A 12,104-nucleotide genomic window follows, 5' to 3' on the forward strand; every position below is an offset into this window, starting at 1 on the left:
CCAGGAAGTCAGAGTGCCTGGAGAAAACCCACACATGCACCGAGAGAACATGCAAATTCCACACAGAAAGGTCCCAGCCGGGATTCAAACCAGAGCCTTCTCACTGAGGCGAGAGCACTCTGCACAGCCCATCAGCTGATTCTGTCACAGTAAAGCAGCTTTCAATACTACATCAGAATCAACTGATTCACTTTGATCGCGTTAACAGTCGGAGAGTTACGGTAGAAAGAACGTGTGTTATTTAGGTTTATGTTGGTGACATCTCCGGTGTTGGAGATGTCACCAACTTGTCTAAAGTTGGCAAGTTTTTAAAAGAAATGTGACACCAGAACACCAGAAAGCTAGAAAAAATATGGAAACAAAAATAAAATAAAAAAATGACCAAAAACTCCTGAAGGAAACAGGCTGTGATTTAAAGGACTTCTCTGCTGTTAATGCAACTATAGGAAGTAGGAAATTATTTTTAACCAGTTGCTTGAAATTAGCGGATTTTCTTTTGTGTTACCTTTCTGTCCTTCTTGTTGGTTTTTCTTTAGAAGACTGGCCAAAGCCCTGCGCAAACTAACACTTGAGATTCTCTTTAAGCACAGTATCTACCACCATCGTTCCCCTTTTAAATTCACTTAACTTTCATGTAACCCTTGTGCTATCCTAGGCACTTTAACATTGGGAGTTGGGTCATCTAGACCCACTAGACAGTGCGCTGAACCTTTTTTCTTCAATGATTTGTGATCTTCACTGGTGTCCATGGATAACATGAAATCTTTCCACCTTTATCCACCTTTGTCATGGTAGGGAAAACACATCAATGTAAGGGTTGGGTCATCTAAGATAGCACAAGGGTTAAGGCTAATTTGATGGGAAGTTTCAAAACTGGCTAAACCGGAAAAACTCATGCGTCAAGAGAAATGCTAAAATGGTTTCAGAACATCCTCTCAATGTCGTACTCACAGTGACCGGAAAAATGTATAGTCTTATTAAAAAAACATCATTGACTGCATTTCTGCCTTTCAGTAAGGTTTTAGCCAAATTTAGAATCATCGACCAATGTTTACAATCACAACACATATCTGTCCCCTGTTGTAGACAAGCTTTCCCCTCTGAACAGACAGACCTACTCTCACAGATTCATGTCACAACAGAACTGCCCTCAAATAAAAAAAAACTAATGTAAGAAACAAAAGTACTCTACTTGCATTTTTTTCTGCAGACTCCCTCTTTGCCCTTTCATCTAATGTTCTTTATAAAAAATATTTTTTAACTGTCATCTAAAAATCCCATGTAATTTTAGTTCCTAATGGTTTGCCTCAGGTTGGATGTCTTAGTCAGGCAATTGCAAATAAAAAAACCTCATTGTGATGTTTTATTTTTCTTTTTTAAACAAATATTTTGTTTTAAAAGGCTTTCTACATTTCAGATGCCTTTTCTGGATCTTAAATACAGTGTATGCAGGAAAATGATCCAGATTTACTGTCTTTCTCTGTGAGCTCTCACTGATCCATTTTAGTCCTAAATTCTGTTGAGTCATGAACTCTGACCTCTCCTGAGCTAAGGGAGACCAACACTATGTGGACTGCTAAATAAAGAAGCTCGGCTGATAAAAAATTTAAAACACAAATGTATCTGTTTCAACTTATGTCTCTTTTGCTGTGTTTTCATCAGAGGCTGTTTGAGCCTATTGCAGCTAAACTGTTTTTAAATTTTAAATATAAATGTAAAAAAATAACAAATGTTACATATACATTATAATGTCACAGCCAAATGCTAGATCTAAAGGTAAATATATAAATCTCCTATAATAACAACCATAAAAATGATGTTATGAACACACATTTCTGAGCTGTAGCATAATGGATTTTCAGGTTCTTCGAACCCCAAAATATTAAAAAAATTTCTTTTACACTTGTTAGACTGATTTATTTTTGGTTTACAGTGATCCCTCGCTATAACGCGGTTTACTTTTCACGGTTTCGCTACTTCACGGATTTGCATCGTGATTTGTGTTCTTCCTTCTGATTGGCTAAAAAGTCACTCTGCTTCTTCTTTACCTGCGCTTCAATAACGTTGCAGTTTAAAGTGTACAGGTACGTAAATCAGCTTGCCAAATTTACATTACATACGTGCAATTTCTCTTGCAATTTCGAGTTTCTCTAAAACCCATAGAAAAAAGAGCGACAACAACTGCCTATCACTATGTTCTTCCCCCGAACAAACACAGCTGCACCGCGGGCTTCAAAAGAAGAAAACACTGCAGAGCGGAGTCAGGATGCAGCGACTCAGTCTGAAGAGCTTTGAGATACACCTGAGTCACTGTTTGTCCCACTGTACTTTGTATTTTTTTCATAATCATTTTAAATTTTCTCCCTTTTAATCCAATTACTTGGGTTGTGGTGGGCGGGGCTAATCTCCGCAATTTGAAGCCTTCTGTTCACATCGATGATTAAAGTTATTATGTGACAGTACAGTACAGAAGTTATTTGTTGAAAAAAAACGTTTCTAAAGTACTTTTATTTGTGAAACAAATGCTTGAGCCTGTAAAATGGTCTGTTCTTTCTTTTAAAGGTTTCTACTTCACGGATTTTGCCTATCACGGGTTCTTTTTGGAACGTAACCCCCGCGAAAAACAAGGGTTTACTGTATTTGTAAACGTTAAAAAAGGGGTTTCAACAGAAATGTGTAGTGAGCATGTGACTTACATCGAAAAAACAAAAAAATGCTGTGAAACAGTTTAAAGTTCTTCATGAGAACAGTAATAATCTTATGACCATAATGTTATTTTAGAGCTGTCATCAAATAATGTTCAGCATCAGCAGCTGCAACAGTGAAGGCCACTGGAGGAAAATGAAGGATATTGTAAACTTTGCTCAGACATATGTTCATAATCCCTTCATAGATATTATTGCAGACGCATGGGAGATTAAACGGAAGATAAATTATAGGATCTCTGTAAAATTCAACAGGGCATGACCCAGAGGCTTTATGGTCACACAACTAGCTGTAGTGATGCAGAAACTTTATGAAGTCCAACACAATCTTCTAATGGACTGTCATGGCAACACCATAAACATCCATTGAAACACTTTTTGATAGAAGAATCCAGAAGATGAGGATTGGGCTGAAAATTGGAGACTCTCCACAATATGAAAGTGTCTGTAATCCTACCCAACAGGCATAGTGTGAATGCCCATGGGAACATTAGAAAGACTTTTCCTAATAGAAAGCATATCAGTCCTCTCCCTCTCCTTTTCCCCTTCATTTGGGCTCAGCCCTGCAGCAGCTTTATCGACACAACATGATCCCATATAATTAAGCTGGTTTAAGGCCAACTGATCCCCTCCAAGAGCCTCGTCTCCCATACATTCCAATTAAAAGCGATTACACACAGTGGTCCTTTACTGCTAAGAGGCCTCTGTCAACTCTTCATCAGCCCCCCCCCCCCCCCCCACCACCACCACTGATGCCCCCTCACTCCCCAGTGCCACCCATTCCCAGGGTTTCAGCTGTCAACTCAACCAGCTGAAGCAACCCATTACTTCAACTCATCAATCACCTGACTCTTTTTGACAGCGCTTGTCTGTGTTATCATGTCGACAACATAAAACCCAGACATAGTTTGTTTTGTTTTTTTTTGGTTATATTTTAGTTTTCTTTGTGATTTTTAATTAGCTTGAATAAAATATGAGCATGTTCACTCCTTGATGGAACCACAGACAAAAACCCGAGCCAAGTAAATCCTTAAATCTCGCCCACGTTCTCTCAAGGCACCACCACCCATCCACCACCCATGACCCGCCACCCTCCCCTTTTCTATTCTATTCTGAAATGCTTGGAGCTGAATAGAATCCCCGCATTTCCACATGAAGTGAGCAGCCAGCAGCGATCTTTTCTCCCCTGGCAAAGTTTACTTTATTTCTGCTTGTGAGAAAGCTTGGTTGGACTGTGGTTATGAATATTCATGCTACAGAGTTCCCTGTCAATCAGTCAGAGGTGCTGAGGGGGGAAATTTATCAGTCCAGTTGATGGCTTAGCTTGGGAAGGAATGTGCGCTCGTTCAGGTTTCAGGCCATTCTGAGCTAAATTTAGTTTTATTATCTTTTTAACTTTCTCTCTGTTGTTAGACTTCTAACCAAACTCAAAGAGGTTTATTCAACGCAGCAGTCACTGAATAATTTAAGTGTTCACGTTTAATTGGGTGGCTGTACTCAGTGCTAAAGAAGATGCTTTCTACCAACATCTAAAAAATGTCTCTTTTTTTTAACAATAACGTTAATTAACCAAACATCAGTAAAGAAATAATGGATAATCGACATGGTAGAAATAATGTTAGTTTTAATTTACCATGAATTGTAAACATTGACTGCGACAGACTGGCGAACTGTCCAGGGTGTACCCTTCCTTCGCCCACAAGTGGTCGGGATAGGCTCCAGCAGCCCGTGACCCCGAAAGGGATAAAACAGCAGAAGATGAATGAATTAAAACATTGAGTAATGTCTGAGAAAATTCATGAAATCCACAAAAGTTGGAGCATTTAACTTGAAAGGATATGGCTCCATGTAAACGGATCCAGTCACTTTTATTTTCACATGACCTCCAGTATCAAGTGGTGGAGGGCTTGGTCACATCTAAAGCCATCTGAAGTGGTGTGTTTAACTACGTTGGCTGTTAGGAGTCCTGGAAATTCAGTGACATTTCCAACAACAGACTCGGCAGCATGTGCTACACGTTTGGCCATGGCACCAAATCAAGCCTCTACGTGTGTGTTTGAACCAGCAGCTGTGACAAAAGCTTCATCATGTCAGAAACAGCAGTTGAGCTACGGAAGGAGCCAAGGGTCAGGATGATGATGAAAAAATGTATTAACCCTGTAACGCTAGAGATGTCACTGGCGACACCTAAAAAAGTGTTGTAACTCTTTCACTGTAAACGTGAACAGCGTGAATCAGCTGATTCTGACGTGGAGAAAAGCGCCTTTTTTATATTGGCTTTGCGCTGAAATGCAGCACTTTACATTCGTAATGTGTTGCATTTCAGCCCTTGTTTGCTTTAATCTGCTTCACAATCCACTGGAATTACGTTGCCGGTAATTGAGTAAACAGTTGAAGAGTTACGGTAGTCGAAACACTGGAGCTAAAGCTCCGGTCAGTAAGAGGATACTTGTGACTAAATTCTGAAACTAACAGAATTATAGCTGACTAGAAGGACCAAAAGAGAAAGTAAATCCACGAGTGAATGTGGACTGAGGGAAGGAGAAGAACAAGAAAAATCTTTACACTTCATCGCTGAATCCAAAACCTTCTGCTGCATCGTTTTGAAAAATGATGGTTGAATGTGTAGCTCTTGATGCAGTCATTCAAAGATGGACCACTTTAACAGAAATCAATGTCATGAAGGTCTCTATCTGGAATTTACCACACTTTTTTTTAAACTTTTGTCTTTTTTTTTTTATTCTCTACAGACCCTTTTGGGCTCTGACAGAGAAATGCGGCTAAGGACATGCTTAGTACTACGCCCTCTTAGTACACCATGTTTGCCTGCTAGATATTTTCTAACTTCTTAAAGAGTTATATGTGTTCTGATTCACACTGTGAGTTGTTTTTTTCTGCAGAAGTGATTTTCACCGGACCAAAAACAGGAGGGAACCCAAGGAAGGAAATAGGGTGAGGTCAGAGGCTCCAACCTTATATCCTACTGACTGCCAGCAATGCAAATTTGTACTCCATAGAAGACATTTCTAAACCCAGATATCTTCCAAGCACTGCGTACGACTGAATTAACTCTTTTTGTTATCTACAGAGGCTTTTCATTGATACCTAATGTAAAGTGAGGCTCTGGGAATTTTTGTTTTTTCGGTGGATTTAAAAAAAGAAACTGACTGAACAAAATTACTTTTTCTCTGGTAGTTAGTTAGAAAGTCGCCCATATGGTGTAAAGGTATGGTGGTAAGGTATGGCCCATTTGGTGTCTCCTCCAAAGGTCCAGTTCCCACTCTTGCCCTCCCACATGTGTCCAAGTGTCCTTAGGCAAAAGCGCTATGTAAGTATAAGTCATCAAAGAGACAAGGTTCATGTCTTTGAACTGAACCAGAGTTCAACTGAACTTTTACACTTGGGAACTTTTCTCCGGATTTGAACCCTTGTGCAAATCAACCCTGTCATCATGAATGCTCCCAAAAAGGGCTGCTCAAACTAGGCTATTGTTCAATTCAATTCAATTCAATTTTATTTGTATAGCCCAAATTGTGCCTGGTGTGGCAATTTGTTTCAAGTCCAACTCCCCCCTGGTCAGCAATCATGTTAACTCAAACAATCCAGTATTTCACTGCTTTATTCAGCCAGTACAGGCAGTGGCAGTATGCACTTTTCGTTGGTTTACAGTCTACCAATTTACAGTAGGAGAAGGGGTTCCAACGTTATCCTTGGCGTGATTTTCCACTTTGTTGGATCTAGTACTTATTATTAAGCTTTATAAGTTCAGTTCTGCAGCAGTTTTTTTTCAATGATCTCAATGATCACTCCATTGCTGTTGTGAGAGATGAAAAACTGCCTAAATCCAAACCTTATTACATACTTAAAAGACATTTTAAGTATTTTAAGTCTCAGGCATTTTTCCAACATCTTTACAACACTGATATACTGTATGTTGCACCAACTTTTTCAAGATGTCGAATGTGCTTGGGAATACTTTCAAAAGTCTTTTCTTTCAATTTGCAACAAACATGCCCCTGTGAAAACATTTAGGATTTCTGGGAGGGATAATCCTTGGATCTCAGTTGATCTCATGAGTATTTTCAGGGAAAGAAATGCTGCCTTGACTAAAGCAAGGTTATATAATTCCAATTCTGAATGGATTACTTTTAGAACTTTGAGAAACAAATGCATCACTCTGACTAGGAAAGCAAAATCTCAATTTTACTTCAAATCTATCCCTGAAAATCTTAGCAACCCAGCTAAATTCTGGAAGCAATCAAATCACCATCTGGGCCCAAGACCAAATCAACTCTGCCAGAAAGGATCACAGTTGATTCTGTTGTAATACAGCAGAAAGAAGAAATCGCAAAGCAATTCAATGAACAGTTTAGATCCACCGGCTTAGTTTCCAACTTACCATCTCAGCTCACATCCTTTCATTCAAATGCTTTTCTTCATCTTATTCTGTAAAATCTGCAGCTAAATTGAAACGAAAATTAAATTAAAAAGGCCCTCTGGCGACTTGTCAATGATGTTACCTGCCGAATGGCCAGGATAGGCCTCGTGACCCCGAAAGAGACAAACGGGTTTAGAAGATGAATGAATGGAGGAAAAAGGCCCTGAAAGCAGTTGACCCCTGAAAACCTCCTTGTCCAGGTGACTTGGATCCCCATCTCCGAAGGCTTGCTGCAGATTTTATAGCTGAACCGAATGCCCAGCTCAAATGTTCAATTTGAGCTTTAAAACAAACAGAATTCCCAAACTTTAGATGGCAGTCTATGTTCTCCCTCTCCTGAAAGGTGGAGAGCAGTTATATTTAAACAACTACAGGCCCATTTCCAAATTATTAGTCCTTGCAAACATTCTTGAATCTAATGGTTATTCTCAACTAAAACTTTTGTGAAAGTCAAACAGGTTTCAGGGCAGGCCACAGTACAATAGCAGCTGCAGTGTCTGTAAGGCCTTTGATTCTGCTGATCATCAGTTACTTCTACACATCCTAGGTTGGTGTGGGTAATCCTCCCATTGAGTGGTTTAGGGTCTATCTCTCAGAGAGAACCCAATGCATGTTTGATGAAGGTGTGAAATCAGACTTCTTGCACATCAGCAGAGGAGTTCCGCAAGGGTCAATTTGGCCCCTGTGCTTTTCACTATATTTCATAAAGAACTTGGGTAGTCAATTGCCAAATGTTAAGTTAAATCCACATGCAGATGATACTATCATCTACACAACTGCCTCTTCCATGAGTCATGTTGTGAATGAGCTCCAGTGTGCTTTCCATCAGTTTCCGTTTTCTCTTCATCAGCTAAAGTATGTCCTTAATGCAAAAAGATCAAATTGTTACCATCTCCAGAGGCTGTTCACAAAATGTATTACAGGCGGGTATTCCAACTCTGGAAGGAGTGGTAATTGAAAAAATCTCTTATAAATAGTTAGGTGTGTGGATCGATGATCAACTGTCCTTTATATCTCACACTGATCAACTTCTGAAAAACCAAAAGGCTTTTATTTCAGAAACAACCCCTGTCGAACACTGCTGTAAGAAAAAGACTTGTTCAGAGCACAGTCCTTCCAGTTCTAGATTATGAGGATATTCTGTGCACGAATGCTGCCTCTTCTGCTCTCCACCGCCTGGACTCAGTTAACAAAGTGCCCTCCGCTTTATCACCAACTCTACCTATAGGACCTATCACTGTGAACTGTACTCTCTGCTTTCATGGCTTTCACTCAACCTTAGATGACAAAGACTGGCTATGTTTCTTCTACAAGGCTATTCTTGGCAAACTACTATGATAATAATATAGCATTTTATTATAAAAGCACCTTTCAAAACACTCAAGGACACTGTACAGGTTCCAAAATACAACACAATAAAATCACTTTAAAAATGCTGTCTCCTGTCTCCTGCTAACAGTGGATAGAACTCCTCACATCGACTTCTCCATATCCTTCCCAGAATCCACACAGAGCTTGGGAAAACTATCTTTTTCTCTGCTGCTCCTCTCTCATGGAATAGCGCTCAGAAATCTCTTCGACAGCAGGAACACGTTTCCTTAAGTTGCTGAAGAGTGTACATGTTATTCTTGAGCTGGTTTTAAATTAGTTTTATTTGAATGTTTTTATGTCTATTTGTTTGTGTGCCAATGTCTTGTTGGCCAGGTCTTTCTCGAAAAAAGAGATTTTATCTCAAGGGACTTCCTGGTAAAACAAAAGTTAAATGAAATAAAAAAAAAGGTACTTTGGTAAAAAAAACAAAAGCTTAATTTATTGGGGTCTTCCCTTCGGTTGACTATAAGCAAAAAGCTTTGATGAAGTCTTTATTCAGAAAGGGAGCATGTTTCATACGACATGCATTTGATTCGACATCCACTTTTTCTACATGCATTTGATGACACCAATTGCCAATTGGCAGACTGGCTGCCCAGTGAGTTATAGCTGGTACTTATCTGTCCTTGCATCTCATGAAACTCTGGACTTTATTGGCCAACAAAAGGAGAAACCCTGCTACCCACATAGAGCCTCTCAAACTGTCTGACCCACTCTCGTGCAAAAAGAGAAGCACCAGGGAATAGACATTGGATAGTTGTTGTTGTTGGAATGTTTTACTGAATGCTCCACATCTTTGTCAGGGCATTGTCTGACTTGGAGCTCAGTCAGGCAGTAGTAAATCCTGCTTAAGTGGGTTTACAGACTTGAATTCGATTTGCACGTCGTCGTTCAGGTGGGACAGTAAAATATAATCTTAAAAAGTATGTTTGCATAAATGTAAGACATTATCAAATGTCAGAGCACCGCAGTGACTTTTATGAGGATACTTTACAGCTGTGGAAAGTCCTCACTGCAGAAATCATTTTATCTGTTTTCTTGCAAAATATATAGCACTATGTGAGAGCAGGGACCTGAAAGAAGCACATGGTTTAGTTGCTTATTTCGTTTTTGGACCAATGTTTTTGTTTTTGCAAAGCTTTAATTTACTGCTAGAGATCAGCATTTCTAATGCACAGTATGTCTTACAGCCATAGAAATATGAGGGACACCCAGAGACTTCCCTCCTCACTCCTTTGGAGGGGGACAATCGCATGAAATATGGGTCCTGCCGAGGCAAACAAGAGATAAAGAGGAGAGAATCTGTGAGGAACAAAGGTGAGGAGAATCGGGGACCAATAAGGAGACCATCACAGTTGGGGAAGATGAGAAAGAGAATAGAGGGAGAAAGTCTGAAAAAAAGCACTGTTGGGCACCAGTCACAGAGGCATAAATCCAGCCGCTCACAATTGGATTCAAATGCAAATCCAGCACTGGAGAGGCCAGCATCAATTTAGCCAAGCCCAGTGTGTGTTTGTGTGCGAACCCCAGCTGACAAAAACACCTCATTCCCAATATTCAATCTGCATTTGAGTGTGCACAGACACGCATCTTTGCTGTAGATCACGTTGAAGGCAAGAAGATCTGGGTTTGCATAACTTTTTTGGCTTATTCTGAATCAACAAAAAAAAAGACATTTAAAAAGTGTTTTTCTGAATTGTACCAAACACAAAATGTATCCATTTTTGCAAACATTACATTGACTAAAAAGATCAAAAGACAAGTAGAAGCTTCTAAAATCAAAGTATTTAAACTAACTTTTTCTGTGTTTCATATTTTATTTAGTTTAAACCATATGATAAAAATGTGTCTGAGTCTTTTTTTTTGGTCAACTTTATACATCCAGTTTGGGTTTTTCTGGGAAAAAGTTTTGCACTAGTGAAGCATCTATTTGTGCACAGGAAAGGATGCAGGGGCTAGGTTTTTCAATGGCACACCCTATGAGTACATCTTTCTCTACTCCCACCTCACAGCCCCTCCAGCAAGCGAGTCAGAAATGAACCTGAACTGATTGAGAGCCAAAAGCAGTTGCCAGGGTAGGATCAGTGGGGCGGAAGCAGTTGCCGGGCAGTGGTTGGTTACTAAGGGAGGAGTAGGAGGACAAGCTGGGCTGGCCTGTGAGTTGCCAAGAGGTAGTCTATTTGTTGCTCCGGAGTTCTGAAGGTTAGTGTTAAAACCATTAGGATGTCTTACCATATGAAAGGCTAGATGGGTGTGGCAAGGCTGAAGATGAGTCCTGGGAGGATAGTCTCACTGTCAAACAGCAGGAGCCTTACAAAAGAACCTTTCACAGGGTGCCCCCATGGTAACACACACACATTCGCACAACCTCCACTCTGCGCTTCCATCCAAAATTGGGGCCATTCAGAGCCAGACGCCGTGGCCACATAGCGGGGGAATTCCCTCTTTAAGTGTAGGAATGACAGGGCAAACAGAAAAAGCCCAAAAATGGCAGTCACTCTCTGGTGGCCTCCAGCAGCTTTGTGCTTTTCAATAAGATTGCGTCCAGAGTCCAACCCCCCAGGGAGAAGCTCGTTACTGGGGGCCGCAGCTCTCTGGCACTCTTCAAACTGTCCAGGACCAGAAATCTTAATTTCCCTGTGAGTTACGAGCAGTGCTTCTATTTACGATGCAGGATTTTAAAAAGCACATGGCAGCCTAAAAATAGCCCCTGCTAATCCAACCCAAACAGTCAGGGTGTAAATAAGTGTGCATTCCTCAGAGTGTGTGTTTATGTGCACACATGGCCGCAGGTACGGACCGCAGAGGGGAGAAGCTGGGCTCTGTTTCCTGTCCTTAACTGGCTAATAGTGGAGATTTAGTGGCCTTTTATTATGATTGCAGCAATTAACTGTAAGGCAGCCCTGGACCAGGCTCTTTACTGCCAGTTCATCTCCTTTGAGCTTCACTTTAAACCCTGACAGTTGAGAAATGCTGTAGATATGTGAAACTAACAGAGTTCCAACTGAAAAAGGCCAAAACAATTGATTACAGTGATACTTTAATGTTTTGTTTTTTTGACTCGTCAAAGACAGGTTAGACAGGTTATGTTTTTTTCAGTATTTTTCACGCTATAAGGCACCCCCAAGAGCCTTAAATGTTCTCAAAGATTAGCAGTGTGCCTGGTAAACTGGTGTGACTCGCTGAGTTCTAAAATCTGTAAATGTTGCGCAACTTTGTGATAAACCAATTATAAAAATAGGCAAAAATAGTCTGATAAACCAATTATAGAACATTACCTAATAAGTATAGTTCGAACTCCTACCTCCCCCACTCCACCAGTAGGTATATTACAAGTATGCTGAAAAACAATGTTTGTTTGTTTAAGGACCCCTAAAAAGGGTACCAGTGAAGAGATAGGTTTATGAGGCAGAATTCAAACTACAGGCTATCAGTTACACAGTTGTAAATGGGAAAAGAGCAGCTGCAAAAGAATTAAGCTTCAATGAATTTATGGTTTGGAAGTTGAGGAAGCAAATAAATGGCCTGCACTAAATTAAGAAGAGGAAATCGAGTTTCACAGCTTGAAGACCAACTTGAACAAGGGATTG

Source organism: Oryzias latipes, chromosome 15 (genome assembly GCF_002234675.1).
Source record: "Oryzias latipes chromosome 15, ASM223467v1".
NCBI lineage: Eukaryota > Metazoa > Chordata > Actinopteri > Beloniformes > Adrianichthyidae > Oryzias > Oryzias latipes.